The following is a 21,734-nucleotide window of genomic DNA, read 5'->3' on the forward strand; positions in this document are numbered from 1 at the left end:
AGTAATTACCACAGAAATCAAATCGCTAATTCAACTGCTAGTAGGGATCAATAATTTGTTCATGAAAGAGTATTGACTGTAGCCTTCAATTAAAACAGCACTCGCGGACAGGACTGCGGTGGCGCCATGCGATCACTTCTCGCTTACATTGTGCTCGCCGCTCACTGGTAAGAAGTTTAACCCTGTCTGCAAGGAAGGAAAAAAACAAAAACGCACGTCATGCACATTTAAAGGGACAGGACCCTTTGTTTCATGCACCCTGAGCCAGGCCGACCCCCCTGACCCAGCTATGATCGGCCTCGTTTAAAGAATATTTATTTTCTTCTGTGTCTTTTTTGTGATCGCATTTCACCAGTCATTATTGTCTATTTTCCCTGTTATGCAGCCGGATGTCGGCTTGTTTTTGCTACTTTTTAAATCCAAAATCCAACTAGTTTTTTTAATTTTTTTTTTATTTTTTTTTCCTTTGCAAGTCTTCATAATGAGATCCTCTGGCCCCTTTTAGGCTATGTTCGCAGTTTGCGTTTTTACCTGCGTCAGCAGCATTTTGAACTGCAGCGTTTTCATGCCAAAATGCACGCATTTTGATTTTCCAGCAAAGTCTTTGGGAAATAGGGATTTCTTGTGCGCACCATACTGTTCAAAACGCTGCGTATAATTTGCATATTTTTGGGCAAAAACTCTGCGTTCAAAGAAGCAGCATGTCAATTGTTTTTGCCATTTTTGCAGCGTTTTGCTAACATTGAAGTCAATGAGAAGTTGTAAAAAGCAACAAACATCAAAATTCCAGCGTTTTACCTGCTTTTTTGCTGCAGAAAACGTGCGTTTATGACATCTGAATAATGGAATCATATGTCCCATTACACACATAGTACGACAATTAAATTATTAAAAAAAAAATAATTTGTCATTTTATCCATAAATAGTATAAAACCGCTATAATTATATTAAATATAACTATTTTCGTTATGATTTAATATTTTCTATTTTTTATTTTTTTTACTTCCTTTTTTTTTTCATAGTGTTTGACTGTTTAAACTTTATTTAGCAGTGTCTTTTTGTTCAAAACGCATCTGTCTTTATGCAATGGAAAAGCAGGTAAAAAGCGCTAAAAACGCAGCTAAAACACGGTAAAAACGCACGCGTATTTATTGCGTTTGTGGCCAAAAGCAACTTTGGCAAAAGCAATTTCTGCCTGAGGATGCGTTTAGAACTCCAACGACGACGACGCAAAGAGCGCACATAGTCTTATAGTCACTAAACCAAAAAATTAATGACCACCAATAAAAATAAACAAACAAAACACTCATAGGCTATTAGAGTATGTTCATAAGTTTGTTGTTTTTTTTTTTGCTGCAAAACCTGCCCTTTTGGCAGTGCATGCTTCAGATTAGGTGCAGAAATTTCCTGCACCAAAAAGCGCACCTTGTGGCAAAAAAGCACCAAAAAAAATGTTCATTTTTGATCTGTTTTTTTGGTGCTTTTTTTGCTGGGATAAGGATAGACGTGCAGACTTGCGCCAAAACCTGCACCAAAAAAAAAAATGCATCAAACACTGCACCCAAGGCCTTTTAAAAACGCAGATGCTGTAAAAAGAAGCCTTTAATTTGCATAAAACACATAAAAAAAAATGCAAAAAAAAGTGCAGAAAAAAATGCAACATGTGAATATAGCCTTAGACCAGGCTTAGTAGGCACGGGTGTGAAAACGTTTGTTGGATCCATGACTACAGACCATTGACGCTCAGCAATTGGCCTGCAGGGCATCATTGGGATTGTATAACCACCTAGATGCTGCGGTCACTATGGACCGCAGCATCTAAGCATTCACCACGGTATAGCCTGGTTTCAGTGAGATACTTCTTCACTTTGGGCTTGGACATGGTGCTCCACTGCTGGTCAGATTGAGGTGAAATGTCACCGGCTCTGCTTTTGCACCAAAGTGGAAGGAAGTAGAGAGGTTGCAGTGACACTTGGTCCTTGAGAAGACACAATAGTCCCCTCTACAGAACAGATTTACTGATGGGACAAAGTTACGGGTTTTGCATGGAGCTGCAAGTTGTGACTTTCCACCGCTGTCGCTTTAGGTGGGGTAGTCTACTGTCTCATCTCTGGTCCATACTAAGGGTACAACATGGTAGTGGGCGACTAAAGTGAAAGAATCCATTACTGACTTTCAGCTTTAGACCTGATGGTCCTCTGCTAACTTTCATGCACCGGTTCCACCACTGCCAAGCCAACATCAAATGGGGCCATCATTCCACATGCTAACCATGATGCACCGGTTCCACCACTGCCCAGCCAACCTCAAATGGGTCCATCATGCCAGATGCTAACCCTCATGCTTCAGTTCCACCACTGCCCAGCCAACCTCAAATGGGTCCGTCACTCCAGATGCTAACCCTCATGCACCGGTTCCACCACTGCCAAGACAACATCAAATGGGGCCATCATTCCAGATGCTAACCATGATGCACCTGTTCCACCACTGCCTAGCCAACCTCAAATGGGTCCATCATGCCAGATGCTAACCATCATGCACCAGTTCCACCACTGCCCAGCCAACCTCAACTGGGTCCGTCACTCCAGAAGCTAACCATGATGCACCGGTTCCACCACTGCCCAGCAAACCTCAAATGGGTCCGTCACTAGAGATGCTAACCCTCATGCACCGGTTCCACCACTGCCAAGCCAACATCAAATGGGGCCATCATTCCAGATGCTAACCATGATGCACCCGTTCCACCACTGCCTAGCCAACCTCAAATGGGTCCATCATGCCAGATGCTAACCATCAGGCACCAGTTCCACCACTGCCCAGCCAACCTAAAATGGGTCCATCACTCCAGATGCTAACCCTCATGCACCGGTTCCATCACTGCCCAGCCAACCTCAAATAGGTCCATCATTGCTGAGGGAAGAGGTCCACTGAAGTTTATCGGGCCGTGTATTAGGCATGCATGGTGGTTAGCTTCACCTCAATTGACTTGTCTAACACCAACCATGGAGACCTAGCGCAGAGCAACGTAAAAGAAGAAAAATTAGAAGCTCAATATCAATAATTATCGAATTGCAAAGACCAACGAAAAGGAGCAGATCTGATCCATCACAAATGTAATTGTGTCGTATTCCTCAGACTTCGTATTGCACGTGTGAATCTGTAGCGGAGGTGACATGGGTGCAGGGCCGAGATCAAACGCACGCACCGCAGAGATGAGATGATAACGGAGGGCATTCCCACCACAGAGGCCTTTGTTGTGGTGGCTGACGGTTGACACAGGTGGGTGTAGAGTCGATATCATCTTCACCAACCAAACCACGGCCTTCCCACTGTCTTACTGGGTCATGGCTGCCAGGTTACTGGTTACAGTGTTAAGGTGATGGTTACAGGTGTTTGTCCCTCAGATCAGTAACCCGTGGAGGCATCCCCAGGATTTTTTGAAGTTGGATCGTGAACCAATAGAAGGTCTACAAGAGTCGGTAAACCTGCTGCTCTTGGTTGGTCGTTTACGAAGCTGTGAAATGCCGCCGCGCAGATGTGCACTGGAAACTGACGTGAGCGGTGTAAATAATGGGAACATACGGTCTTATATTAAAAAGGGACAATTTATCCATTAGGAATTATCTCTGTTGACTTAACATTTAGCACTTCCATAAAATTACCCAACTGATCGCTAGTATGGAGGACGGCAGTGTCTGATTCCTCTGCACCTGCTCATCCGCAGCAAGAGGATATGCAGGGAGCAAATCTAGACTGGAGGCTAGAAGATCTTAGATGGCCAGGGCACCATTGGGGCAATGTGATACCTTTCAGCCAGAATATTAAGACCACTCCCAAAGGTTATTTTTGACACTTGTCAAGGATGGATAGATATTCCTGTTCCCAGTACAAAATGCTTATTGCTGCAGGATAGTGGGGTGCTACATGACAGAGAACTCATGCTGACAGGGTAGCGGGGTGCTGCATGGCGAAGAATGCATGCTGACTCAGGGTAGTGGGGTGCTGCATGGCGGAGAATGCATGCTGCCGCAGGATAGTGGGGTGCTACATGACGGAGAACTCATGCTGACAGGGTAGCGGGGTGCTGCATGGCGGAGAATGCATGGTGGAGGACTCATGCTGCCGCAGGGTAGTGGGGTGCTACATGACAGAGAATGCATGCTGACTCAGGGTAGTGGGGTGCTGCATGGCGGAGAATGCATGCTGCCGCAGGACAGTGGGGTGCTGCATGATGGAGAATGCATGCTGCGCAGGGTAGTGGGGTGCTGCAATGCGGAGAATACATGCTGCCGCAGGGTATTGGGGTGCTGCATAGCGGAGAATGCATGCTGCTTCAGGGTAGTGGGGTGCTGCATGACGGAGAATGCATGCTGCCGCAGGGTACTGTGGTCCTGCATGGAGGAGAACGCATGCTGCCGCAGGGTAGTCGGGTCCTGCATGGCGGAGAACGCATGCTGCCGCAGGATAGTGGGGTGCTGCAAGGCGGAGAACGCATGCTTTCGCAGAGTAGTGGGGTGCTGCATGGCACAGAACGCACACTGCTGCAGGGTAGTGGGGTGCTGCATGGCACAGGACGCATGCTGCCGCAGGGTAGTGGGGTGCTGCATGGTACAGGACGCATGCTGCCGCAGGGTAGTGGGGTGCTGCATGGCACAGAACGCATGCTGCCGCAGGGTAGTGGGGTGCTGTATGGCACAGAACGCATGCTGCCGCAGGGTAGTGGGGTGCTGCATGGCACAGGACGCATGCTGCCGCAGGGTAGTGGGGTGCTGCATGGCACAGGACGCATGCTGCCGCAGGGTAGTGGGGTGCTGCATGGCACAGAACGCATGCTGCCGCAGGGTAGTGGGGTGCTGCATGGCACAGAACGCATGCTGCCGCAGGGTAGTGGGGTGCTGCATGGCACAGAACGCATTCTGCCGCAGGGTAGTGGGGTGCTGCATGGCACAGGACGCACGCTGCCGCAGGGTAGTGGGGTGCTGCATGGCACAGGACGCATGCTGCCGCAGGGTAGTGGGGTGCTGCATGGCACAGAACGCATTCTGCCGCAGGGTAGTGGGGTGCTGCATGGCACAGAACGCATGCTGCCGCAGGGTAGTGGGGTGCTGCATGGCACAGAACACATGCTGCCGCAGGGTAGTGGGGTGCTGCATGGCACAGGACGCATGCTGCCGCAGGGTAGTGGGGTGCTGCATGGCACAGAACGCATGCTGCCGCAGGGTAGTGGGGTGCTGCATGGCACAGAACACATGCTGCCGCAGGGTAGTGGGGTGCTGCATGGCACAGAACGCATGCTGCCACAGGGTAGTGGGGTGCCGCATGTTGATGCAGGGTAGTGGGGTGCTGCATGGCACAGAACGCATGCTGCCGCAGGGTAGTGGGTTGCCGCATGTTGATGCAGGGTAGTGGGGTGCCGCATGTTGATGCAGGGTAGTGGGGTGCTGCATGGCGGAGAACACATGGTTTCACTGGATGTAAGCAATTTGTAGTTCTTCCACTCACTTTTTGCACAGGGCACATTGCCAGCCACAGCTTGTATGGGCACAATGAAGGAGGAAGGCAGTCAGGTCTTGTGGTTGATGGGTTGGAAACTCGTGGCCTTCTGGATGTGTGAGTGTCACTCCTATGGGGAAGAGATGGCACCAGAATGTATGAAAGGAAGATGATCAACCGATGGAGGCAATATGATGGGAAATGTTACCAGGACTCAATGATTGGCTGCATAAGTGATGAGAGAGTATGATCCTCACTACTCGATCGAGTATCGCGGGTGCTCAAATCCTTGCCCCGCATGTTTCACGACTGATAGCCAATCAAAATTTGGGAAATGCCTATTAATCACAGTAACGCCGCATTGGTTACTGGCATTACAAGTAGTTGGTTACTGGCATTACTGTGATTTGCCGGCTGCATCGCATTATCAGGTCTTATATGAGACTCGGCAGTTCAAGGCTCGGCACTCTGCAGTTCTAGGAGAGGTGATGTCGGAGGTAGAGCTTCGATTAGAGCAGGCATATAGGCAGGGTTGTACACCTGCACCCTTGAGTGCATATTATGTGGCACTAAAGGGTGTTTTGAGCCTTGTTTAACCTAATAAATTAAGAAAATGGCGTGTGGTCCCCACCTATTATTGATAACCAGCCAAGGTAAAGCAGACAGCTGGGGGCTGGTGTTATCAGGCTGGGAAGGTCCATGGTTACTTGGCCTCCCCTAGCCTAAATATAGCAGCCCGCAGCTGTCCCAGAAATGGTGCATCACATTAGATGCTAAAAGTCTGGTGCTTTTCCCGCCTATTCCCGATTGCCCAGGTGTGGTGGAAATCGGGGTAATATGGGGGTTGGTGTCAGTTGTGAATTGTCAGCTGGCATCAAGCCCTGGGGTTAGTAATGGGGAGGCATCTCTTGGACACCCCCTGGGTTCAAATCTCTCCAAAAATAACTTCTGCAGAAAGTTTGTATGTTCTCCCACACTCCAAAGACAGTGATGGGGATTTTTGTGAGCACCGCTGGGGACAGTGATGATCATGTCTGTAAAGCGCTGTGGAATTAATTGTGCTATATGAGTAAATAAAAATAACAACAAGGTTTTTGGTATGAGAAAGCATGCTCACTATTGCATCATGTATGGAAATAGACAAGTGAGCACGCTCAATAGTTTGTCCCGAGAGTTTTATGGAGCATTGGGCTTCACCATCACACCACGCAACTCACTACTCAAAAACACTGACCTAGATTAGATCCTTGATTTAACATTTGGCACAAATTTTGCAAATATTAGTGGAAAAACATTTTTTAAATGAAAAATAAAATGCAATTTTCAAAATAAAATGTACTTTTTTTTTTAAATTATTTTTTTTTTTAGATGTAATCCTGAAATTGGCCACTGGGGGGCAGCATTGTACCATGTGATAAGCGGCATTTACTACTCCACGCATACATGGGCCGCTTTGTGTGCAGCAAACAGGGATGTACTTTAATTAGTTAACATCATAGATGTTCTTGTTTTTACATTGTAAAAAAACAACACATTCTGTCTACAAGAAAACCCCGGGGACGGGAATGCAAAAATTCTGTACAAGCCAAATGCGCTGGCCCTGATGGAGGGATAGATGAGAGACGATAATTGTGCCGCCTCCCTCCGCGCTGGCGGATAATCACGGGGGTCGTTTTTATAGTCTCCGCTGTGAGGGAACACAATGGCGGCTGCACAAAGCAAAAAAAGCCATTATTTTATCTGCAGAGAAATGCGTTTAATTTGCAAAAAGGAGGAAAAAGGCAAAAATTCCAAATTGATTTATGGTGCAAAAAATGACCACTTAAAGGGGAAGTGCAACCTAATAGATTTTAGGACAGATAATAAATGAGTGTTTCGGGTTCCAACCAGGCACCCGACGTGGCCACCGGATCAGGGTCCTGTAAATTTTATTACTCAATTTTTCTAATACAAATATTAGGTCTTTATGCCTTTTTTCTGCTTAGGAGTCCAGTGGGCGGTCCTATAAAGTGAGTTATACATTTAAGGCTGTCAATCACTGCTTAGGACCGCCCACTAGACTCCACGGGAAGTATATTCATTATGAATCCAATACTTTTTGTGCCTAGGAGTCCAGTGGGCGGTCCTATAAAGTGTTTAATAGAAGTAAGACTATCAATCAGTGCTTAGAACCGCCCAGTAGACTACATGGCAAGTATATTCATCTGAATCCTAATACGTTATGTGCTGAGTAGTCCAATGGGCAGTCCTATAAAGTGATTCATATAGGTAAGGCTGTCAATCACTGCTTAGGACCGCCCACTAGACTCCATGGGAGATATATTCATTATCAATCCCAATACTTTCTGTGCTGAGGAGTCCAGGGGGCAGGGCTATAAAGTAATTATTAGAAGTAAGCTTGTCAATCACTGCTTAGAACTGCCTGCTAGACTCCAAAATAAGTACTTTTTGTGCTGAGGAGTCCAGTGGGTGGTCCTATAAGGCTGTCAGTCACTGCTTAGGACCGCCCACTGGATTCCATAGGAAGTATATTCATTTTCAATCCCAATACTTTCTGTGCTGAGGAGTCCAGTGGGTGGTGCTATAAAGTGATTCATAGAGGTAAGGCTGTCAGTCACTGCTTAGGACCGCCCACTGGACTCCACGGGAACTATATTCATTTTACATCCCAAAACGTTTTGTGCTTAGGAGTCCCGTGGGCGGTCCTATAAATTGATTAATAGAAGGCTTTCAATGCTTAGGACCGCCCACTAGACTACGGTGACTAAATCCATTTTCAATCCCAATACTTTCTGTGTTGAGTAGTCCAATGAGCGGTCCTATAAAGTGATTCATATAGGTAAGGCTGTCAATCACTGCTTAGGACTGCCCACTAGACTCCATGGAAGATATATTCATTATCAATCCCAATACATTCTGTGCAGAGGAGTCCAGTGGGCAGTCCTATAAAGTGAGTCATACATTTAAGGCTGTCAATCACTGCTTAGGACTGCCCACTAGACTCCACGGGAAGTATATTCATTATGAATCCCAATACTTTTTTGTGCCTAGGAGTCCAGTGGGTAATCCTATAAAGTGATCAATAGAAGTAAGGCTGTCAATCACTGCTTGGAACCGCCCACTAGACTACACGGTAAGTATATTCACCTAACTCCCAATACTTTATGTGCTGAGTAGTCCAGTGGGCGGTCCTATACAGTGATTAATTAAAGTAAGGCTGTCAATCACTGCTTAGGACCACCCACTAGACACTACAGTAAGCATATTCATTTTCAATCCCAATACTTTCTGTGCGGAGGAGTCCAGTGGGCGGTCCTATAAAGTGATTCATACAGGTAAGGCTGTCAATCACTGCTTAAGACCGCCCACTAGACTTTACAGGAGATATATTATTAATTCCAAAACTTTCTGTACTGAGGAGTCCCGTGGGCGGTCCTATACAGTGATTAATAGAAGTAAGGCGTCAATCTCTGCTTAGGACCGCCCACTAGACTCCACGGGAACTATATTCATTTTCCATCACAATATTTTCTGTGCTTATTAGTCCTGTGGGCGTCCTATAAAGTGAGTCGTAGAAGTAAAGCTGTGAATCAGTGCTTAGGACCACCTACTAGATTAATTTCAATCTCAATACTTTCTGTGCTAAGGAGTCCAGGGGGCGGTCCTATAAAGTGATTCATAGAATTATGGCTGTCAGTCATCGGTTAGGACCACCCACTAGACTTGAAAGTAAGTATATTATTTTCAATCTCAATACTTTCTGTGCTGAGGAGTCCAGTGGGAGGTGCTAGGCGCTAAGTCACAGCCTTCCTATTATGTCATTCATTTAGTAGGTCCGCCCACTGGACTCTTAAGAACAGAAAATATTGGAATGTGTCACCTGTGGTGGAGAGCCCATTCAAAAAACATTTTTAGTTGTGGGAATCTCATCACATCAAGATACACCAAAAAAAAAAGAATAAAAAAAAAGGAGTAAAAAAATAAAAATAATAATAAAATAAATAAATTATATATATATATATAAAATAATCCATCATATATCTCATACCCTACACATGTCATATCAGCTAATGTGATACTATGAGAATCACCCTGCCCGCAGCAGCAAATATGGATGATCTGCAGTACCAAACACAACCAATAAGCAAGAGTGGCGCTGTACTGAGATGAAAGGAATCCTATTATTCCAATCTCAGACATATAAATAAATGATGTCTGTTATTTGCGGTTACTTTTATACAAGGTGTAATGTGTCTGCATGTGGTGGGGTCCCGGGATCCTGTTCGCCCTCTACAGCATATCCTAGCACTGGTAGTGCTGGAGGCAGCGTGTGCAGCTTCCCTGAAAGTCTGTTTTCAAAACGTGAAACCAATGTGCAGGTAACAGGTGTTCTGTGTCCAGTTCCTCGCTGTTTTCACACCTCCGCTTGCTGTCAGTGAGTTGACATTTTCATGTTTGCCAGCGGCTCTGCTATAGGTGGGGCTGATGAAGCTCCTGGGACTTAAAGGCATTAGTAATATAATGTCATGTGTTAGGTAAGGGGGTGGGGTACAGCTCTTGTGTTGGGGACCCATATCTTGCTATTTATGGTTAGAGGATGGCGCCCCCTCCTGGTCTGGGCCTTTGTTTTTAGCTTTCATTAGACTGGTACAATGTAACTGCCTCATATCTCCCAACTTTAAAAATTAGGAAAGAACAGAACGGCAGCGGCATCTGAAGCGGCAAGTATTATATTACCCTGTCCAGTCCTTTATATGCGCCCACACAGTATGGTACCCCTTTTATGGCCCCACACTATATGATGTCTCCACAGCTACCCCACACACAGTATGATGCCCCCACAGCTACCCCACACACAGTATGATGTCCCCACAGGTCCCCCTCACACCATATGATGCCCCCACAGATCCCCCTCACACAGTATGATGCCCCCACAGATCCCCCTCACACAGTATGATGCCCCCACAGATCCCCCTCACACAGTATGATGCCTCCACAGATCCCCCTCACACCATATGGTGCCGCCACAAATCTCCACACACAGTATGATGCTCTCACAGATCCCCACACACAGTATGATGCTCCCACAGGTCCCCCTCACACAATATGATGTTCCCACAGGTCCCCCTCACACAATATGATGTCCCCACAGGTCCCCACACAATATGATGTCCCCACAGGTCCCCACACAATATGATGTCCCCACAGAAACCCCTCACACAGTATGATGCTCTCACAGATCCATGCACATAGTATGATGCTCCCACAGGTCCCCCACACACATTATGATGTCCCCACAGCTCCCCCACACTCAGTATGATGCTCCCACAGGTCCCCCCCCACACACAATATGATATCCCCACAGATTCCTCACATTGTGTGATGCCCCAACAGATCCCTGCACACAGTATGATGCTTCCACAGGTCCCCCACATACAATATGATGCTCCCACAGGTTCCCCACACACTATATGATGTCCCCACAGATCCCACACACACAGTATGATGTCCCCATAGCTCCCCCACACACAATATGATGTCCCTACAGAAACTCCTCACAATATGATGTCCTCACAGATCCCCACACACAGTAGGATGCTGCCACAGATCCCTGCACATACTGTAGTATGATGCCCCCACAAATCCCCTACACATAGTATGATGCTCCCACAGATCCCTGCACATGGTATGATGCTCCCACAGGTCCCCCACACAAAGTATGATGTCCCCACCGCTCCCCCACACACAGTATATGATATACCCATAGCTCTCCCGCACACAGTATGATGTCCCTACAGATTCCTCACATTGTGTGATGCTCCCACAGATCCCTGCACACCGTATGATGCCCCCACAGTGCCCCCTCACACCATATGATGCTCCCACCGACTGCCACACACCGTATGATGTCTTCACAGATCCTCACATACCATATGATGTCTCCACAGGTCCCCCACACACAGTATGATGCCCCCTCAGATCCCCTACACATAGCATAATGTCGCCCACAGCTCTCCTGCACACAGTATGATGCCCCAACAGGTTCCCACACACACACAATATGATGTCCCCCACAGATCCCCACACACAGTATGATGTCCCCACAGCTCTCCCGCACACAGTATGATGTCCCCACAGATCCCCACACACAGTATGATGCCCTCAGTGTCCCTCACACCGTTTATCCTGCATATCTGCTGCGATGACTGAGCCGGTCTCTTCTCAACATTCCACCATTGTGATCAGTTGTATCTGTATCCTGAAGATACAGCTGAAGTTTGGCCATAACCCCGAGCTCCCTGGAAGCAGAAGAGCTCCCCAAATTCAGGACTGTTCCTCAGGACCTGGCACGGTCCGGGGTTATGCTAATCTTCACCTGTTCAGCTCAAAATAGTTTAAAGAAACCAGTAAGATGCATCGGCCCACGTTACTGTGGGGCTACATTCACATATCCTGAAGAGATCTGGACAAAATAGAGTTCAGGACACCATTATGGTCCGTTATGGACTGTACTGGAGTCAAGGGCTCAGCTGGCTTAGCTTTTGTCTTTTGTTTTGACGGAGCAGCTCACTCACCTGTCCGGGCTCCAGCACCCGGCTCTGCATCCTCCTTTTCCAGTGGCCGGCTCCCGGGTGTGTCAGGTTAACCCAGGACATATCTCTGTGACATCACACACTAAGGCCTCAGCTGGCTCAGGCCATGATATGATGTCCGAGTATTCAAGTAGTTTGGTGTCCATGCCACTAGACAGCTGGGCTCAGCTTTTCTTTGCACGTGTGCTTTCTGACATACCCAGCTCTGCTACAATCACCGGACTCTGATGCATTATCACCACTGTGCAATCTGAAAAGCCCAGCTCTGATGCATCGCTAGGCTCTGCTACTTCACCAGATGTAGGACTGCTGACAAATCTAGTTCTGCTACATCATTGGGCTCTGCTACATTACCACAAGTGTGCTTCCTGTCATGCCCAGCTCTGCTAAAACCACTGGATTCTGAAGCATTACTACCACTGTGCAGCCTGGAAATCCCAGCTCTGCTTGTTCTGTCCCCACTTAAAGGCGATTGAAGGCGCGTAGTTGTGAGATGTTGCGAGAATCTTACCTTCGTTTTTCCTATAGGTGGGGCAGACAGGACCAGAGCGCTCCAGAGTTAAACATGCACATGCTGAGATGAAACAATGGTGGTTTATTTTCTCCAAAGGTTAAGGACATGCAGAAGTACAGCGGTCCAAGTACTTGGCATTGTTGTTCTCCTGTGATGCTTGTCTCTGAAGTTACTTCGAAGACTTTGCTTCTAGCAGCTCCAATAAGGGATGTTGTTCTCACAAACTCTGGTTTGGAATGAACATACCAGGATGTGATGCAAGAGGGTCATCAGACACTCCCATGGGCTGGACAAAAGAAACAGAGGAGCCGAAAGGTCTGACCAGTAGATGGCAGCAGAGACAAGCATGAAAAACATTAAATAACAGTTTTAACTAAGACAAATAGAAACAGCACACTGCTACATCACTGTGCTCTGCCACATTACCACAAGTCTGCTTCCTGACATACCCAGCTCAGTTACATCTAAAACATTTCCACCACTGCGCAACAGGAAAAACCCAGCTCTGCTACATCGCTGTGCTCTACTACATTACCACAAGTCTGCTTCCTGAAATATCTAGCTCTGTTACAACCAATGCATTCTAAAATAATACCACCACTGCGCAACATGAAAAACCCAGCTCTGCTGCATCACTAGGCTCTGCTACTTTACCACAAGTAGGACTGCTGACAAATCTAGTTCTGCTACATTATTAGCCTCTGCTACCACAAGTGTGTTTCCTGACATACCCAGCTCTGCTACAACCACTGGATTCTGAACCATTATCACCACTGTGCAACCTGAAAAACCCAGCTCTGCTGCATTGCTAGGCTTTGATACTTCACCACAAGTAGGACTAGTGACAAATTAATTCTACTACATTACTGGGTTCTGCTGCAGCAAGTGGGTTTCCGGACATACCCAGCTCTGCTACAACAATTGGAATCTGAAGTATTTGCACCACTGTGCAATCTGAAAAACCCAACCGCTAGGCTCTGCTTCTTCCCCACAAGTAGGACTGGCGACAAATCTAGTTCTGCTACTGTGGCGCCCTGGACTAGCCAGGTAGCCACAGACAAAACACACACACACACCCCCACCCCCCAGACAGTTACATTAGTCAGACAAAAACCCTTGTTGCCTTCCTCCAGGGTCTGATGTCCACACCAGGTGGGGCGGAGCTAGGCGGTTGGCCCCACCCACTGAGGAGTTCACAGGCCTGGAGGCGGGAAAAGCAGTCAGATCAGTCTTGGAGGTGAAAGTGAGAGGAGTAACCACTTGAGGTGTCTGGGTCGGAGCCCAGACACTAACAGCAAGGTTGGCAGACTGTGGTGGCTGTCTGCAGGAGTTGGTAGAACTCCGCAGAGCCGTAAGGACCGGGGCTGGGCGATGGCCCACCGGTACCGGACCGGGGAACGAAGTGAAGTTAAGCACACAGGCAGGGCCATCGGACCCCGACCAGGCTTGGAGCCGCCATCAATAGTCAGATCCGAATGTGACAGGAACCCCCGGGGTTCCCTAACAACCAAGTCCCGATTGAAGGCAACCACTCACACCGTGAGGATATACAGCCACCTCCACCGGCTAGAAATCCAAGGGCCAGCGCCTGCGGGCAAAACGGGCTCCTCTGGTATCTATACACCGGGGAGCGGACTACCGTTGGGAAGCCATTGGAGTCAACACAGTACACAAAGGTGCAGGGAGAGACGGCCACCGTCACCTGTCCGGGGAGAGACACTGCAGCCGGCTGCGGGACCCGTCCATCCAGCCGTTTGGTTCACCGGAGACTTTGTGCATCTTTTGCTGAGTGAGTACACCCGTGCCATCCAGCACCGCGTCGCGCTGTCCCTGCAACCCTGCACCTCACCGACCCTGCCTCTCCGTCACACCACCGGTCCCCGGGACCACCGACCCCTACCCACGGAGGGGGAAAACAACATCCCAGCTGCTCCCTACCATCGCTCCCGGGATCCCCGTCACCAGCAGCGGTGGTGCCCATCTTCACCACAACCCGTCGGTGGCGTCACGGACTAAATCCCCCCAAACCAACCACCCTTTTCACTCACGGGCGAGGAGCACCGCTCGAGTCCCCGGATCCGGCCCCCCGCTCGAGCCACCGAGCAGCAGCACCGGACCCGAGCGTTAGAGAGCGCAGCGCCCCGCCGCCCGCGACACTACATCACTGGGCTCTGCTACCACAAGTATGCTTCCTAATATACCCAGCTCTGCTACAACCACTGGATTCTGAGGCATTATCACACCACTGTGCAATCTAAAACCCCCAGCTCTGATTCATCGCTAGGCTCTGCTACTCCACCACAAGTAGGACTGATGACAAATCTAGCTCTGCTACTTCATAAGACTGCTGACAAATATAGATCTACTGCATTATTGGGCTCTGCTACTTCACACGTAAGACTGGTGACAAATGTGGCTCTGCTACATCACTGCCCTCTACTACTTCATATGTAAGACTGGTGACAAATCTGGCACTGCCACATCACTGGGCTCTGCTATTTCACAGATAAGTCTGGTGACAAGTCTGGCTCTGCTACATCATTGCGCTCTATTGCTTCACAAATAAGTCAGGTGACAAGTCTGGCTCTGCTAAATCATTGCGCTCTGTTGCTTCACAAATAAGTCAGGTGAGAAGTCTGGCTCTGCTAAATCATTGCGCTCTGTTGCTTCACAAATAAGTCTGGGGACAAGTCTGGCTCTACTACATCATTGGGCTCTGTTACTTCGCGAATATGTCTTGTGACAAATCTGGCACTGCTACATCACTGGGCTCTGCTATTTTACAAATAAGTCTTGTGACAAATCAGGTACTGCTACATCACTGGGCTCTGCTATTTTACAAATAAGTCTTGTGACAAATCTGGTACTGCTAGATCACTGGGCTCTGCTATTTCACAAATAAGTCTGGTGATAAGTCTGCATCCGCCACATCATTGGGCTCTGCTATTTCACAAATAAGTCTGGTGACAAGTCTGGCTCTGCTACATCACTGGGCTCTGCTATTTTACAAATAAGTCTGGTGACAAATCTGGCACTGCTACATCACTGGGCTCTGCTATTTTACAAATAAGTCTTGAAAAGTCTGGCTCTGCTACATCATTGGGCTGTGGAACGTAGCAGAGCACTGGCATTACCATGTGTAGCAGTGAACCCAAACTTATCAAATGCGCTTTCAAGGTTCTAGAGTGTTCTGAATCCCTTCCAGACCAGAACGTGGTGCGGAGCGGCTGTAAGTTCTCATCTTTCATTTTCTTGCTCTACTTTTCTCCCCGCTCGTCGTGACACTCTGCACCGCCTTGTCATCTATCTCTAAACTCGCGTGCTCCAGCAATCAGAGCTTCCGTGTACCAAGAAGGTCAGACAAGACCCCATCCCCTCTCCGCCATCTGAAGGAGTCCCTTTGACCCGGCTGATGAATTATGAATCATGGGACAATTATTTCCGTATCCCGCCTTCCGTGCTGCACTTACCGCTGATGGAAATGTCATATTACGCATTGTTATTCCTGCTCCTCTCCGCTCGTTGCTCCGGGATTGAACTCGCAGCCATCTTCTCATTTTCTGGACTCTTGTTCTCGGGAAGCGTTCGGCGCGTTGACAACATCATTTTTTTTGTTTGTAAATGACTTTCTCAAACCAAGGTTGACAGGGCTGAAAACACATAAAATAGCTGATTTTTTATTTTTTTTTTTGTATTGTAAGTAATTTTGCATTTTGCAAAGCGAGGAACGGAGAAGAAATTGCTGAACTGATGGCTCTTTTATTACCGGGAATGAACTGGGGCTGAGCTTCTGTAAAGGAAAGTCGCTTGAGCTCAGTTGATTGTAAAAGATTGTACGTGGACGTGTGCGGGAACGAGAGCGTGAAATATAGAGTAGATACCAAGGTGGTCGACCCGCCAAGGGCAAAGCGCAACGGTGCTTTACCGAAAACTACTTTGGCCAAGGATTGTTGACCAATCCATCCCTGGAAGTCATTCATGATCTCTACCTAGAGTTTTGTGTGTGACCCAGGGAATGGGGTACTCGGTCCCGGGCAGTGTGTAACTTTGGTGGCCGTTGCCCGGTCCCGTGCCCTGGGTGCTTTTTTAATGGGGAGTATTTAAGGGGGAGATTAAAGTCATTTGTGTGACGCCACCTGCAGGTTGCGGTTAATATTGTGGAACCGCCGCTGCTGAAGTGGGTACTCCCAGGGCTGGTGGTGATAGCAGCTGAGGTGGTAGGCCCTCCGCAGGTAGGGCTGAGCCTGGGAGATGTATGGTGGAGTAATAATGGAGGCAACATCTGGGTTATAATTAATAGTCTCTACTCACTCGTGGACCCTCGGACGGCTGGTTCAGGTCCCTGTATTTCCAGTGCCAGTTGATGACTCGGTTGCTCTGTCCCCAGCACTCTCTGTTGGTTGGGTCCCCGTAGCGTGGAGCGTTTGGGGCCCGACTGTCCCTTTTTGTGGTGGCAGTCTCCTTCTCCGTACGGCCGGCAGTGTGGACCCTGTAGGGCTGGTCTGTATCCCTAACCCTGATCCTCGCTTTACTGCTGATGCCCCCAGATTTGTGGGTCAGTGAGGTCCGTGAAGGTCCCCTCACTGTGCAGGTATTTGCCAGGCCGTCTGTAACTGTCACCTGACCTAGGGCCCTGTGCCCCGTGCGTGCTCTGGTTCCAGTGGTACCCGTGTGCACGTGCCCTGGTGACCACTCTCCTGTGCCCCCGGGTCACCGTTACACGACCCAGCTCTCAGGCACGTCTGTCTACTTTCACTTCTACTTCAGACTGACTGCAGTCCTCTCCCCCCAGGCTGTCTAGTTCCCTGGTCAGGCTCCGCCCTCTAGGTGGCCCTTCCCCTTGTCTGACTAGGCAGTGCCCCCTGGTGTGGAATGGTAACTAGGATTTTGGTGTGTATGGGTGTTGCTGGCACTGGGGTTCCAGGTCCCAGGGGGTAGGTCCTGCATCCCCGTGAGGATGCAGTTCCCTGTAGCACCCTGAGTGGCTCAGGGCGCTACACTTGCAGAATATAAGGACCTCCCCCCCCTCCTTGTACTTTACACTTAACCTCCAAAGAAGTATGGCCCTCTTAGGTTGTGGTCCCCAAAATAGTCACCCATTTATGTCTGGACTACAAATGTGCAATTGTTTTGAAATTCGAGCTGCGACGCTTGTACACTATCCAGATTCACCACAACATGGCTACCATTCCCTGCTTCTGCTTTTATACAGGTTATGATAGTCCTTTCTGATTGGTTGTGCTATACCATGTGATTTTATAGGTGCATGGCATTATGGGGAAGCCTGTTGTAATACTCACGGCCGGTGTAGTGGCAGCAAGCGGGATTAGTAGACTCACTGGACTACAGGGGAAACATGGGCTAACCCTTTAATAGGAGGGGCTTAACTAAGCATCCACCGCGAGGCGAACGCCAGTCCCAGGGCAGTGACCGGGTGTGTGGCAGCTGACCTCCAATAGGTCACAGACTCAGGAATAGACGGGTACAAGTGGGGTGACTGAGGCAGGCTAGATAGGTTGGTACGGACAGGAATGGTGGGCACGGCAGGAAAGACGGGTATGGGAAGGCAGGTACTGGAAACAGACACAGGGATAACAAGACAGGAGCTCAGGGCCTGATAACTAACTAGCTAGCAGACTGGAACACTGACTGACTAACTAGAGGCATTGCGCAGGCACCTTCCCTAATGGGAGGATGCCTTAAATACAGTGTGTCTCTCAGCCATCCCAAATAGCACGTCAGCCCTTTAAGAGGAGGGCCAGTGTGCGCACACATCTTAAGTACACTCCCGGGAACCCTGTGCGGCATGTACAGGGCCCAAGAGGTGAAGGAGACAGCAGCAAACAAGGATGGCAGAGGGACTGCAGGGGAGGACGTGACCTGGCCGGGGTGGTGCTACATGCTACACCTGTAAAGCGTTGCCAGAGGTCAAGCGGGTCTACTCTTGCTGATGCAATCTACTGTTTTGTGCAAAATGGCATACGTACGTTTTTGATGATACTCTGTCACGGGGTGTAAAGAGATAACAGGGGACAGAGGCTCTTAGACTAGGCACTCAGGCTAGGGGGCGCTAGCTATCCCTAATCCCAGAGATACCTCTTATGGTGAAGATGTCTGGGCCGCCTTCCTTGCCCTGCTCCTGGCAAGCTCTGGTCTTATACCCCCTTTCCTCCACCCCAGGGAAGGAGTGGTTGAACCCAACAGATATAGACAAACGGGGAAACCAAAAACTATCACACAGCATGCTGACACACGGTGATATAAAACAATACGTGATAAGGAGGAAATAATAATAACCCCCTTTAGTCAGGGGGGGCTTTACTAAGTGCACACCATGAGGTGGACATCAAGTGCTGACCCCCAAGGCAGGCAACTGACTCCGGAATAAACTGATACAGGTGGTGTGACTGAGGCAGGCTGGACAGGCGGGTATGGAGGTGAGCGGTGGGCATGGCAGGGACTGGAAATGCACACAGGGAAAACAGGACAAGAGCTCAAAACCTGACAACTATCTAGGTAGCAGACTGACTAACTGAGGGTGTTGTGCAGGCACCTCCCCTATTGGGAGGGTGCCTTAAATACACTGTGCTGTGCCTCTCAGCCATAGTCTGAGAGACATTTCCTGGAAATGGTGCTCCAGCCCTTTAAGAGGACGGCCGGTGTCCACACGCACATCTTAGGTTCACTCCTGGGAATCCTGTGCGGCTTGAAAAGTGGAGGAAGGAGGAAGCAGCACACGTGAATGGCCGGGGACGTGCAGGGAAGAACTGAACCCAGCCGGGGCGGCGACTAAATCGGTGTCTCTGCAGAGACGCCAGCGCTACATTAGGTTTGTGCACATGATCTGGACATGCTGTGTCTTGTTCTGCGGAGACACAAGTGCTCTCCGCAGGAGACCAAAGCTGCCTATGCCGACAATCAGGGCTTGGGCCGTTGCAAACTTGCATCTCCCCAGCATAAATTGGCATGCTTCGGCTCGGAAAGCCACGCTGCATATCAGTTTACTTCTTCTATTGTCTCCAAAAACATATGGCTCTGGTCAAACTCTAGAGTAAATTTGGTCTGTTTTTCTTATACATGGAGAAAACGAATTTCTGAATGAGCCCTAAACATTTGAACTCAAGGGTACCAAATCCAAGAAGTGAGATAGAAGGGAGAAAAATGATGGCGTCAAGGTAAGGGTTAAATTAAAAAAAAAGACACCTGGAGCCAAGGAAAAGATCACCTAAGACCAAGGATGAGGGTCTGATCTAGGAAGCCTCCCCCCCAGCAGAGGCCAAATAACCCCTTTTTGGCATTGCACTTTGAGGGGGACTAATATACATGACGAGAACGTCTTAAGGATAGAATGTGGAATGTTGTGGAATGTTGAGCGACGATTTCATCTCCGCCACATTTCCCCTTCCCATGATGCGGAGCACCGGAGGAGTGGGCTCTCAATCCTTTCTCCGCTTTATGAAACATCTCACGGGTGACAATCAGTGAATTAGATCGTTGGACAAGAGGAGATTTACAAGGACGGTGCTGGGAGCGCAGATTAGTAGCACTGCATATAAATACAACTCACGCAGACTGCAAACGCCACTACTGGGAACCCTCAATGGCGGCTCGTACATAAATATGTCTCTGCTATCCAGCTGTAAACTTTAATCATGATAAATGTCGAGGCTGCTCATATCTCCGAAGCTTAAGGACTGATTTGCAAAAGGCCGGCTTCTTATTCTTCTCATCATTTGAAGGGGTATATTTATTAAAATCAAAACGTCAGAAGCAAATTTTTTATAGGTCACCAAATTACTCTTGGCTGTATATTAAGCGAAAATGAAGGTTAGGAACCGGCGGTAAAAAATAGTGATATTATTCCTAACATGTCATTCTTCCTATTAGATTCAATTTACTAGAAGGAATATTAGAAATACTTTCATAAAGTTACATTTCCATGGACTCAAGTGACCACATATCATAGAGGAAGAACCATCGTTGGCTATGGGGCTCGTGGAGAAAGAGGACCCAGCTCTGGGGCTTGTGGAGAAAGAGGACCCAGCTCTGGTGCTCGTGGAGAAGGGGACACAGCTTTGGGGCTCCTGGAGAAAGAGGACCTAGCTCTGGGGCTCCTGGAGAAAGAGGACCTAGCTCTGGGGCTCCTGGAGAAAGAGGACCTAGCTCTGGGGCTCCTGGAGAAAGAGGACCTAGCTCTGGGGCTCGTGGAGAAAGAGGACCTAGCTCTGGGGCTCGTGGAGAAGGAGACACAGCTCTGGGGCTCATGGAGAAGGAGACGCAGCTCTTCAGCTCGTGGAGAAGGGTATGCAGCTCTGGGGCTCGTGGAGAAAGAGGACCCAGCTCTGGGGCTGGAGGAGAATGGGACCCAGCTCTGGGGCTGGTGGAGAAGGGGACCCAGCTCTGGGGCTCGTGGAGAAGGGGACCAAGCTCTGGGGCTCGTGGAGAAGGGGACCCAGCTCTGGGGCTCATGTGACGCCCTGGAATAGCCAGGTAGTCACAGACATAACACCATACACACCCCCTTCCCTAGACAGTCACAACAGTCAAACAAAAACCCTTGTTGCCTCCCTCCAGCATCTGATGTCCACACCAGGTGGGGCGGAGCCAGGCGGTGGGCCCCACCCACCGAGGAGTTCACAGGTCTGGAGGCGGGAAAAGCATTGAGATCTGAGTAGACAGTGAAAGTGAGAGGTCAGAAACTGTTGGTGTTTGGGTAGGGGCCCAGACACAAACAGCAAGGTTGGCAGACGGTGGTGGCCGTCTGCAGGAGTTAGTGGATCTCTGCAGAACCGTAGGACCGGGGTCGGGCGGTGGCCCGCCGGTACCGAACCGGGGAGCGGAGTGAAGCTAAGCACACAGACCGGGCCATCCGACCCCGACTAGGCTTGGAGCCGCCGACAATGGTCAAATCCGAGTGTGACCAGAACCCCAGGGATTTCCCAACAACCAAGACCCGACAGAAGGCAACAGTCCACACCGTGAGGATATACAGCCACCGCCATAGGCTAGAGATCCAAGGGCCAGCGCCTGCGGGCAAAACGGGCTCCTTCGGTACCTATACACCGGGAAGCGGACTACCGGTGGGCAACCACAGGAGTCAGAACATTCTAACAGGTGCAGGGAAAGACAGCCAC

The sequence above is a fragment of the Anomaloglossus baeobatrachus genome, chromosome 10 (genome assembly GCF_048569485.1).
Source record: "Anomaloglossus baeobatrachus isolate aAnoBae1 chromosome 10, aAnoBae1.hap1, whole genome shotgun sequence".
Classification (NCBI taxonomy): Eukaryota; Metazoa; Chordata; class Amphibia; order Anura; family Aromobatidae; genus Anomaloglossus; species Anomaloglossus baeobatrachus.